General features: G+C 41.4%; 1 non-coding gene across 1 annotated transcript; it reads right to left on the bottom strand.

The window, feature by feature from the left end:
• Nucleotides 1-5,266: 5,266 nt before the first annotated feature.
• On the bottom strand, nucleotides 5,267-5,373 carry LOC114404199. The gene has a single exon (XR_003664852.1). It is a non-coding gene; the product is annotated as a small nucleolar RNA R71 (small nucleolar RNA).
• Nucleotides 5,374-13,013: the final 7,640 nt, after the last annotated feature.

The following is a 13,013-nucleotide window of genomic DNA, read 5'->3' as shown; positions in this document are numbered from 1 at the left end:
TTTCTGCTTGCTATTTGATCACTTTTTATAGTAGGACACACCTAGTTGCTCATGATCATGGGAATTTAAATAAAACAAGCGCAAGCTCTGAAGGTAGTCATACCTCACAAAATATATGTATGCGTGTTTAGGTAGTGAAAAATACCTTAGATATGCATGTATGTAGCAAAAAGATACCTCACAAAATATATATATGTATGTTTAGGTAGCAAGATACCTTGGATATGCATGTATATAGCAAAAATACCTCACAAAAATATACACATGTTAAGTAGCAAAATATCTCATGAAAAAAAAAACAAAAACAAACAAGGAAAAAAATAAAAAAAAATAAAAAAAAAGGAAGGAAAAAAAAAAGAGAAAAAAAAGAAAAATAAGTTGTCTAGCTGAAAAACCAACATGCTTTTGAAAAGAGATGACTTCCAACTCTTCTTTGAAAAAAAATTCGTTGATCATAGCTAGTTTTTGAAAAAAATGTGTGTACACCTGAAGGGTGAATGCTGTGAAAATTTTCCCGGACGCCCAAAATGGACTCGGATGAATGCACAAATTGATAAAAGAACATATTTTGGAAACATTGGGTTGACTAAAATAGAGGAAATGAATCCTGAGCCCTAGCATCACATGACCATAAAAATTTGACACTTGAGTGTCCGCATAGGTGCATGCATGACCAGTTTTTCATAAAATTTCCAAATCATCATTTTTGCATTTGTGTCATGGAAATAATGTGGGGCATCCCTTTTATCCTTGAACCAAACCAAACCCTGACATGTATCATGTCTAGCCATTCTACCAGCCTTGAGCCAAAATCCTGACTCACCATAAACCTTGACCCAGGGTGAGAATGTCAATCCTTACCCTCGGAAGCAAAAAAAGAAAAGAAGGAAAATTTCCAATCAAAGAGAAAGCAAAAAGAAAAGAAAGGAAATTCCCAATCAAAGAGTGGGAGAACGCAAAAACGAAAGGAAATTCCCAATCAAAGAGTGGGAGAAAGCAAAAAGGAAAGAAAGGAAATTCCCAATCAAAGAGTTGGAGAAAGAAGAAAAAAAGAAGAAGAAGAAGGAAAGAAAGCTCCTGATCAAGGGTCGAAAGAAATCAGAAGAAATGTGCAAAAAGGTCTTTGGACCAGACAATATCTGAACAGTACAGAATTGTCACCAAATAAACAAAAAAAAAGGAGAAAGGAAACCACAACCTGAAAGTGGTCTTCTTCCTTTGGTTACCAACCAAAATCCTGTGCGTCGGTGACTTGTTCGCCTCGCGCACAACAGAAACAGAAAAGGAAAAGGCCAAAAACACACAAAAGCCGGAAAAAAAACCCACCAAAAGAACCCATTCCCAAGGGAAGTCCTATTGATCCATGATCATGCATGTAATTTTTGATTTGATAGGAAATAATTCGCAAAGTCAAGTCGTGACATATCTATGGTTCGGAATTAGGATGAAACACTTACCTGTGCGAGGTTGATACACTCTGAGTGATTTTCTTCTATTTTTGTTGAACCCAGTGTTTCCTCTAAATGGTCATTTAGAAACGAAATTCTAACATCCAAAATCTCATTTATGGTTATAGGGGGGTTTCATCAGCAGACTCTCCTTCCCCGGTAAACGCATTGTTTTTCACTCAAAAAAAAAAGCATATGCTGCTCTAATCAGTTGGAATATTTGTCTCTTTACTAAAGCATGTTTGCATTTTAGTGAAGAAAACACCAAGACTTTTTCAAGTCTCACAAGTTATCAAGAACTACGTAGGTCTGAGTTCCTTATTGGAGGATACGTAGGAGCAAAAGCCTCGCTTTTGTCGACCACACCGCTTTTTGTTACCATGACCCAAGGGCTGGTAGCCCGCGGAGACACCTTACGGTTATCCGCACAACATCATTCAGTGACCCCAAGTGTGATTGGTGAGCAGAGGCCAATGTGGTCATCTGCGCCCTTTCCGGAGATGTCAGCATCTTCCGGTGGAGACTTTTTCAAGTCTCACAAGTTATCTAGAACTACGTAGGTCTGAGTTCCTCATTGGAGGATACGTAGGAGCAAGAGCCTTGCATTTGTCGGCCGCCCCACAATCTCTGTCATACTGACCCTGAGGTCATGTGACACGCAGAGACAAATTATGGTCATTCTGCACCCTTTTGTCATCCAGAGGCGGCGGGCCCGATGACATGTGGAGACAAATTATGGACATTCCGCACAGCTTTTGCCATTCAGACACAGTCGTGTCCGATGGCACGCAGAGACAAATTATGGTCATTCTGCACCCTTTTGTCATCCAGAGGCGGCGGGCCCGATGACATGCGGAGAAAAATTATGGTCATTCCGCACACCTTTTGCCATTCAGACACAGTCGTGTCTGATGGCACGCAGAGACAAATTATGGTCATTCTGCACCCTTTTGTCATCCAGAGGCGGCGGGCCTGATGACATGCGGAGACAAATTATGGTCATTCCGCACACCTTTTGCCATTCAGACACAGTCGTGTCCGATGGCACGTAGAGACAAATTATGGTCATTCTGCACCCTTTGTCATCCAGAGGCGGCGGGCCCGATGACATGCGGAGACAAATTATGGTCATTCCGCACACCTTTTGCCATTCAGACACAGTCGTGTCCGATGGCACGCAGAGACAAATTATGGTCATTCTGCACCCTTTTGTCATCCAGAGGCGGCGGGCCAGATGACATGCGGAGACAAATTATGGTCATTTCGCACAGCTTTTGACATTCAGACACAGTCGTGTCCGATGGCACGCAGAGACAAATTATGGTCATTCTGCACCCTTTTGTCAGCCAGAGGCGGCGGGCCCGATGACATGCGGAGACAAATTATGGTCATTTCGCACACCTTTTTCCATTCAGACACAGTCGTGCCCGATGGCACGCAGAGACAAATTATGGTCATTCTGCACCCTTTTGTCATCCAGAGGCGGCGGGCCCGATGACATGCGGAGACAAATTATGGTCATTCCGCACACCTTTTGCCATTCAGACACAGTCGTGTCCGATGGCACGCAGAGACAAATTATGGTCATTCTGCACCCTTTTGTCATCTAGAGGCGGCAGGCCCGATGACATGCGGAGACAAATTATGGTCATTCCGCACACATTTTTCCATTCAGACACAGTCATGTCCGATGGCACGCAGAGACAAATTATGGTCATTCTGCACCCTTTTGTCATCCAGAGGCGGAGAACCCGATGACATGCGGAGACAAATTATGGTCATTCCGCACACCTTTTTCCATTCAGACACAGTCGTGTCCGATGGCACGCAGAGACAAATTATGGTCATTCTGCACCCTTTTGTTATCCAGAGGCGGCGGGCCCGATGACATGCGGAGACAAATTATGGTCATTCCGCACACCTTTTGCCATTCAGACACAGTCGTGTCCGATGGCACGCAGAGACAAATTATGGTCATTCTGCACCCTTTTGTCATCCAGAGGCGGCGGGCCCGATGACATGCGGAGACAAATTATGGTCATTCCGCACACCTTTTGCCATTCAGACACAGTCGTGTCCGATGGCACGCAGAGACAAATTATGGTCATTCTGCACCCTTCGTCAATCGCGGCCAACAAGCCCGTTGACACGCGGACGGGCGGAAATACCCGTGTGGTTATCCGTATAAACATTCTTTTGCTATCTGTAAGACAGAACGCTTGATAGCATGCAGAGACTAACATCGTCTTCTGCACCTTTTGTTCCCCTGGGAACAACAAGTCATTTGCATGCGGAAATTTTATGGTCACCCGCGACTCTCGTCAACCGAGAGGAACGAAATTAGTGTCTTATCTTTACTTTCCTTTTATCTCCAATAAAAGACAAGTAAAGAGGGGCAACTGTCATACCCTAATTTCGTCCGGGGACCTTTGCTTGATGAAATGCAACTTTTGTTTGGTCCTTGTGAGGTGCTTGGCACCCATCATTAGGCAATTTGTGAAATTCCGGGACATGCCGGAAAACAAAAGAAAATATTGATGCACAATCCGTAAGGTTCCGTGACACACCGGAAATCAAATGGAAGCATCATTGCACAATTAGTGAGGTTCCGTAACATTCCGTAAGTCAAAAAGGGGATGATTATGTAATCCGCAAGGTTCCGTAACATTACGGAAAGAAAACAAGTATCGTTACGAAATTCGTAAGTTTCCGTAACTTTACGAAAAAGAATCACCAAAAAAAAGCAGAGGGGGTGTACTTAGTAAAAATGGGGGTGCAAATAGCAACCTGGCCCACTTGGGCCCTCCAGAAGATTCCTCCAGAAGGCTGTTGCTTTTGGAGGAAGCAACCCTGCTCGCCTGGGCGAGCTGGGTGGCAAGCTTCTCCCCCAATTTTCTATAAATAGGGGGAGAAGTGAAGTGAAAAAGGGTTCAACCCCTTAGGCACTTCTCTCTCTTTCGAATTTGCTTGGAAAAGTTGTTAATTGGACGTTTTCTCTGTGGGATTTTTCATTCTTAATTGAATTGACTAATAACTAAAGTGAAACTAAGGCTAAAATCAACTCGCCTAGTCAAGCTCGTCCATAAAAATAGGTTTTTGAAGTTTATCATTTCAATTTCTTACTAAGTAAAATGGATCATTTTCAAGGTCCAACGCCTTAAAATGATCACCTTTTAAGTAAAAAAAGAATCACTTGATAAGAAAGAACTACGTAGGTCTGATTTCCTCATCGCAATTGAGGAATACGTAGGAGCAAAGGGAAACACCCTTGTCGACCACAAAAAGAGAAAAAATATAAAAAGGGTATAAAGGATATAAAGACATAAAAAGGGAACGTAAAAATCAAAGTCATGTTTGAACATTCGATTAAAGGCTGCCGTCCCTTGGGACGGACGTGTTGGATGCTAATACCTTCCCCGTGCGTAAATACAACTCCCGAACCTTTCACTTAAAAGTTCGTAGATCGCGTCTTTTCCAGTTTTTCCGACGTTTTCCTCAAATAAATGTTGGTGGCGACTCCGTGCGTATTCCTTTCGTGGAACACGCATCCCACGAGTCACGCGTCGCCCTCCCGCCGAAGGGTAGGTTGCGACACAGGTGAAGACCCGCACAAAAATTTGAAAGAATTTCACATTGTCTGCTCCACCATGAAACCCCCAGATGTCCAAGAGGATCACATATTTCTGAAGGCTTTTCCTCATTCATTAGAGGGAGTGGCAAAGGACTGGTTGTATTACCTTGCTCCAAGGTCCATCATGAGCTGGGATGACCTTAAGAGAGTATTCTTAGAAAAAATTTTCCCTGCTTCCAGGACCACAGCCATCAAGAAAGATATCTCAGGTATTAGACAACTCAGTGGAGAGAGCCTATATGAGTACTGGGAGCGATTTAAAAAACTATGTGCCAGTTGCCCTCACCATCAGATTTCGAAGCAGCTTCTTCTCCAATATTTTTATGAAGGACTCAATAATATGGAGAGAAGTATGGTAGATGCTGCCAGTGGTGGAGCCCTTGGAGACATGACTCCTGCTGAAGGCAGGAATTTAATTGAGAAGATGGCTTCCAACTCCCAGCAGTTTAGCGCCAGAAATGATGCCATAGTCATAAGAGGAGTGCATGAGGTAGCTACAAACCCAGCTGCATCATCTGAAACTAAGAAGCTTGAAGGAAAACTGGATGCATTGGTTAACTTGGTAACCCATCTGGCCTTGAATCAGAAATTTGTTCCTGTCGCAAGGGTTTGTGGTTTGTGCTCCTCTGCTGACCACCATACAGACCTTTGCCCTTCCATGCAGCAACCTGGAGCAATTGAGCAGCCTGAAGCTTATGCTGCAAACATTTACAATAGACCTCCTCAACCTCAGCAGCAAAATCAACCACAAGAGAACAATTATGACCTCTCCAGCAACAGATACAACCCTGGATGGAGGAATCACCCTAATCTCAGATGGTCTAGCCCTCAACAACAACAACAGCAGCCTGCTCCTTCCTTCCAAAATGCTGTTGGCCCAAGCAGACCATACATTCCTCCACCAATCCAACAACAGCAACAGCCCCAGAAACAACCAACAGTTGAGGCTCCTCCACAACCTTCCCTCGAAGAACTCGTGAGGAAAATGACACTGCAGAACATGCAGTTTCAACAAGAGACCAGAGCCTCCATTCAGAGCTTGACTAATCAGATGGGACAATTAGTTACACAATTGAATCAACAACAGTCCCAGAATTCTGACAAGCTACCTTCTCAAGCTGTCCAAAATCCCAAAAATGTCAGTGTCATTTCATTGAGGTCGGGAAAGCAGTGTCAAGGACCTCAACCCGTAGCACCTTCCTCATCTGCAAATGAACCTGCCAAACTTCACTCTACTCCAGAAAAAGGTGATGACAAAAATTTACCTAACAATTTTTGTGCATGTGAATCTTCTTCCACAGGTAATTCTGATTTGCAGAAGCAGCACATTCCCCCTCTTCCATTCCCTCCAAGAGCAGTTTCCAACAAAAAAATGGAAGAGGCAGAGAAAGAGATCTTGGAAACGTTTAGAAAAGTAGAGGTAAACATACCTCTGTTGGATGCAATAAAGCAAATTCCAAGATATGCTAAATTCTTGAAGGAGCTGTGCACTAATAAGCGGAAGCTTAAAGGAAGTGAACGAATTAGCATGGGCAGAAATGTCTCCGCATTGATTGGTAAATCTGTTCCTCAAATTCCTGAAAAATGCAAAGATCCAGGTACATTCAGCATACCTTGTATTATAGGGAATAGTAAGTTTGACAATGCCATGCTAGATTTTGGAGCCTCTGTTAGTGTCATGCCTCTGTCTATTGTTAATTCTCTATCTCTAGGTCCCTTGCAGTCAACTGATGTGGTAATTCATTTAGCTAATAGAAGTGTTGCCTATCCTGTTGGTTTCATAGAAGATGTCTTAGTTAGAGTTGGTGAACTGATTTTCCCTGTTGATTTTTATATTTTGAATATGGAGGATGGATTCTCTCAAGGATCAGTTCCCATCATTCTAGGAAGACCCTTTATGAAAACTGCTAGAACTAAGATAGATGTATATGCAGGCACACTATCCATGGAGTTTGGTGATATAACTGTTCATTTTAATATTCTGGATGCTATGAAATACCCATCTGAAGATCTTTCTGTATTTCGTGCTGAAATAATTGACCATATTGTTGATGAATACATGAATGATCTTTATTCTAATCTGCATGCCTCTCACTCTTCATGCATTGAGTCTGAAATTGTACTTGATCATATGTGTGAATTTGATGTTGAGAGTGAATCTGAGAGTGATATTGATTGCATGTCTGGTGGTGGTATTTTACCTCTCTAGATTGATTTTATAGAGTCAGATAGGACTAACCATGTTTCAGGAAGTACACATACCTCTGACTTTCTTTATGAGGTAAAGGCTGAGAAACCATCTCCTTCTACCACTGTCCAGCCGACCACACCAGAATTGAAGCCTCTGCCATCAAATTTAAAATACGCTTAGTTGGATGATAGCAAGAGTTTTCCAGTGATTATATCTGCCTCCCTTGCTGATGAGCAAGAGGAGAAGTTGTTGTCAGTTCTCAAGAAGCATAAGAAGGCTATAGGCTGGACCCTGGCGGACATTCCTGGTATTAGCCCATCCACATGTATGCATCGAATAAATTTATAGGATGGAGCTAAACCAGTAAGACAGCCACAGAGAAGACTCAACCCGGTGATTCTTGATGTAGTGAAGAAAGAGATAACCAAGCTTTTGCAAGCTGGAATCATTTATCCTATCTCCGACAACCAATGGGTGAGTCCCGTCCAGGTAGTCCCGAAGAAGACCGGCCTCACAGTGATAAAAAATGAGAAGGAGGAGCTGATTCCTACTCGGGTGCAGAACAGTTGGAGAGTCTGCATTGACTATAGGAGGCTGAACCAGGTTACTAAAAAGGACCATTTTCCCCTGCCATTCATTGACCAGATGCTTGAACGCCTGGCAGGTAAATCCCACTACTGTTTCCTTGATGGTTTTTCTGGTTATATGCAAATTACTATTGCTCCTGAGGATCAGGAAAAGACCACATTCACCTGCCCCTTCGACACTTTTGCTTATAGGAGGATGCCTTTCGGCCTGTGCAATGCCCCTGGTACCTTCCAACGATGCATGATTAGTATTTTCAGTGATTTTTTAGAAAATTGCATAGTGGTGTTTATGGATGACTTCACTGTATATGGATCCTCTTTTGATGGTTGTTTGAATAGTTTGGAAAAAGTTTTGAATAGATGCATTGAAGCTAACCTTGTTCTAAATTTTGAAAAATGTCATTTTATGGTTGAGCAAGGTATAGTTTTAGGCCACATTATTTCCAATAAGGGTATTGAAGTAGATCCTGCAAAAATTTCTGTTATTTCACAATTGCCTTACCCCTCTTGTGTGCGAGAGGTGCGATCTTTTCTTGGTCATGCAGGATTCTACAGGCGCTTTATAAGGGATTTTAGCAAAGTAGCCCTTCCACTGTCCAACTTGTTGCAAAAGGAGGTGGAGTTTGACTTTAATGATAGATGCAAAGAGGCTTTTGATTGCCTCAAAAGAGCGCTGACTACCACCCCCATCATCCAGGCACCCGATTGGACAACCCCTTTTGAGCTTATGTGAGATGCATCAAATTATGCATTGGGGGTTGTCCTTGCTCAGAAAATTGATAAATTGCCCAGGGTGATATATTATGCTTCTAGGACTCTAGATGTTGCCCAAGCGAATTATACTACTACTGAGAAAGAGCTTCTAGCCATAGTTTTTGCTCTTGAAAAATTTCAATCTTATTTGCTTGGTACCCGCATTATTGTTTATACTGACCATGCAGCTCTAAAGTACTTGTTGAAGAAGGCTAATTCTAAGCCTAGGTTGATCCGATGGATGCTCTGGCTCCAAGAGTTTGACTTGGAGATCCGTGATAGGAGCGGAGCACAAAATCTAGTTGCTGATCATTTGAGTCGGATCGAACGTGTATCTAATGCAGATTCACCTATTCGGGATGTTTTCCCGGATGATCATTTGTATATACTGTATAGTATTTCTGACTCTCTTTCTACTCCCTAGTTTGCTAATATTGTCAACTATTTAGTTGCTTCTGTTTTTCCGCCCTTAGCATCTAAGGCCCAAAAAGATAAAATTAAAAGTGATGCTAAGCATTTTATTTGGGATGACCCCTACTTGTGGAAATTGTGCAGTGATCAGGTCATTAGACGGTGCATTCCAGATCATGAGACTGACTCAGTCCTGCAATTCTGTCATTCTTCCGCACCGGGAGGTCATCTGGGTGTTCAAAGGATAGCTCGCAAAGTGCTTGATTGTGGTTTTTATTGGCCCACCATCTTTAAAGATGCGTGGAAGATCTGCAGCACTTGTGAGCAGTGTCAGAGAGCAGGAAATACACTTACATGGCGACAACAAATGCCTCAGCAACCTATGCTATTCTGTGAGGTGTTTGATGTCTGGGGTATAGATTTCATGGGTCCTTTTCCTGTCTCTTTTGGTTATGTTTACATTCTCCTTGCAGTTGACTATGTTTCAAAATGGGTGGAAGCCAAGCCCACTAGAACTAATGATGCTAAAGTTGTTGCAGACTTTGTCAGGTCTAATCTGTTTTGCAGGTTTGGAGTACCTAAAGCAATTGTTAGTGATCAAGGAACCCATTTTTGCAATAGGACAATGCATGCCCTGCTTAAAAAGTACGGGGTGGTACACAGGGTATCCACACCATACCACCCCCAGACCAATGGACAGGCAGAAATTTCTAACCGAGAAATCAAGCGAATTTTAGAGAAGATTGTGCAGCCAAGCAGGAAAGATTGGAGTACCAGGCTTGATGATGCTCTCTGGGCACATCGGACTGCCTACAAAGCACCTATAGGAATGTCTCTTTATTGGGTTATCTTTGGAAAGGCATGTCATCTTCCAGTGGAAATTGAGCACAAGGCTTACTAGGCAGTGAAGACTTGCAACTTCTCTATGGATCAAGCTGGTGAGGAAAGAAAATTGAAACTGAGTGAGTTAGATGAAATCCGCCTAGAAGCCTACGAGAATGCCAAGTTCTACAAAGAAAAGACCAAGAAGTTCCATGATAGCATGATAGTTAAAAAGGACTTCATGGTTGGGTAAAAAGTGTTATTGTATAATTCTAGGCTTGGACTCATGAGTGGTAAGTTGGGGTCTAAGTGGATTGGCCCTTTTGTTGTTACTAATGTTTTTCCTTATGGTACAGTTGAGATCAAAAGCGACTCCACAAACAAGAGCTTCAAGGTCAACGGACATCGACTTAAGCCATTCCTCACGAACCCTTCTTTAGTGGACGTAGTGGTGGAAGAGACTTCCTTACTCCACCCTACTCTTCCTCCACCATGACTTAGGGAGTTTTTCTTTTCCTACCTCCTTCTTTGCTTTTATTACACTTGTCCGATTCTCTTTTGTGTGCATGTACGACTTTGCATGTTTTTCTTTGAATTATAGGATATGTTCAAGAAATGGGTAATTGTTTTGAAAATAAAAGTTCTTGACATTTTGTGACTTGAAATCCTTGATTCTCCTCTACATGTCATGATAGTTTTGAAAGCTCAATTTGAAAGTGATGAGTTTACCTTTGTGAGAATTTGAGCCATCCATCATCATAATCATTTGGTGTGTTTTGCCCCATTGATTGCTTGCACAATAGCCTTGGCTTGATTCTTGTTGATGCTTCCTAATTCACATGCATATTTGGAAATGATTGAGGCAATTTTGTTCTTATAAGCTTCTAGCCAAATGGACTTACCTTGAATTAATTCCTTTGATAGCCCTTTTGAGCCTTGTTTCCCTTTCCTTGTTTTGAAGCTCACTACAAGCCTTAAATGAAAAACCATGATATCACCATATCCTTAAGGAATTTTGGAGCTTTGGAATTGTTTTGGGAATAAGTGGGGGGGGTTTTTGTTTCATTGGATAACTTGTTTTGTTGGCTATGCTTCATGATGTATTTTGGGCCATACTTGATGTACATTGTATATTGGTTAAATGTTGGACATGCTGAATGAAATGTTGTTTCTCAAAGGCTATAGAGTAAAAAAAAAAAATCGAAAAAAAAATCGAAAAAAAAGAAGAAAAAGAAAAGCAATAAAGTTGAGTGAATAAGATCTTAAATGGCACAAGAATGATGAAACTCTTGGTTCTACTCTTTATGTTTAATTTTTATCTTTACTTCTTTTTATTTTCATATTTTTTTAATATGCAATTATTCCCCATTGCTCCTCTATTCCTTTGGGATTTAGCCACTTATTCCATATTTCTCCATACCTTGTCCTTGGCCCCATTACAACCTTAAAAGACCTTTTGATCCTCATGTGCTTGTGTTTTTGGGTTGATTGTCAATTTTAGAATCTTGCCAAGTTTTTGTGGTGTTTGCTTGTATGGGTGCTTTGAGGGTAAATAGTAGCCTAGACACTTGCGAGATAGAGTGTATATCTTGTGAGGCTTTATCACTTTTCATTCTTGAGCTGATTAACTATTCTTCCATGATTGGGTTGCTTGGATGATTTTCATGAATGTCTTGACTTTTTGGATCTCCTTATGTTAGATGTTACCCATTCCTTTCATTCCTTGATGTTCATTGAGAAATATGTGAATGTTTTTGTTTGTCTCTCTTTGATATCCTTGGATTTTGTTCTTTGTTTCATTTTGCCTAGGAGTGCAAAAGGCTAAGTATGGGGGGTTTTGATGTGCCATCATTTTCTTCTATTTTCTAAACCCTTTTTGCACCATTTTAATTACTGATTGGTCCTAATTGTCAATTAATCAGGCAGTTTTGTTATTTGGGCTCATTTAGCTAATTTGATGTTTTTAATCTAATTTCAGGAATTAATGAAACATTGGGCTTAATCCGGATTTTGGTTATGGACTTGAAGAGGGCAAATAAAGCAGCGCTTACCTTAGTTAATTTCTAATTAGGAAATTTCACAATTTTATTTTATGTTGTTCAGTGTTTATTTCGTTTTGGGCCAGAGTATTGTAATAGGGCCTAGTGACTTTGAGTGACTCTTTTTAAATAGCAGCCTTGGGATTCGTGCAAGGCTATTCTGTTATGCTATTCATTATTCAGAGCTTTTGTTTTAGGGTTTTACGTTTTCTGCTTTGATGCTACTGTTCACGTAATGCAATTTTACGTTTTCTGCTTCTAATTACAATTTCGTTCTTGCTTCTTCTTCTACTCTCATTTACGTTTCTGCTTCATGTTTCATTTGCGTTTTCTGTTTGAATCCATGGAAGGCTAGATTTTCTGGTGTTGTTTCCTTTTGAGGACGAAGCCCAACTCTCTTTGAGGTTTCGCTTGTAATGTGGTTTCCTGGCAGTTTTCCCTTCACCAGTTATCCCAAATTCGTGAATATTAATCAGTGCACGCTTCGCGTTCGATTAATTGCCTCTGAGCCTAACTTGCGTTCATGCTTAATGGACGAAGGGCTAACTGGTGTATGTGGTGCCTAATCAATTATTGAAAACCCTAAGTTGATTTTCGCTTAGTAAATTGAAATAGGGTTGGATTAAGTGGTTGACTGTTAGGGGCGAATTCTCCATAACCCAGGATAAGAGAATGGCTTCTGAATCAGAGGAAACAACCCGTTTTTAATATTAGTAGTTTCGTATTCCAGTTTACTTGTTCTGCTCTTTAATCACAAAACAAACAACCCCCCCCAATCGTTACTATTACTGCAAGTATATTATGAACATTTGGTTTGTCACTGCTCGTTGGGAAACGACCTAGGATCACTTCCTAGTTACTGCATTTTCATGTTTATTTGATTCGGGTACGGCCTCGATCAAACGCATATGCATGATGATGCAATGACTCATGCAAAATGTGAGGCTGGAATGTGATAACGGACAAATGCAAGAACGATATGTTCATTATGATGCTGAAGAGATATTTATGCGATGCATGATATGAATGCATTTACGGACACGAGAGCCCGGAAAATCATCTCTCCTTACTTGCGCATTTGGGGGCGCAGTGCCCCATGTGTGCAGTTAAGAAGACGATATGGATCTTCCG

The sequence above is a fragment of the Glycine soja genome, unplaced genomic scaffold, assembly GCF_004193775.1.
Source record: "Glycine soja cultivar W05 unplaced genomic scaffold, ASM419377v2 tig00006126_1_pilon, whole genome shotgun sequence".
Taxonomy (NCBI): Eukaryota; Viridiplantae; Streptophyta; class Magnoliopsida; order Fabales; family Fabaceae; genus Glycine; species Glycine soja.
Note: the sequence above shows the minus strand (reverse complement) of the source record. Positions and strands in the feature narration are given on the sequence as shown.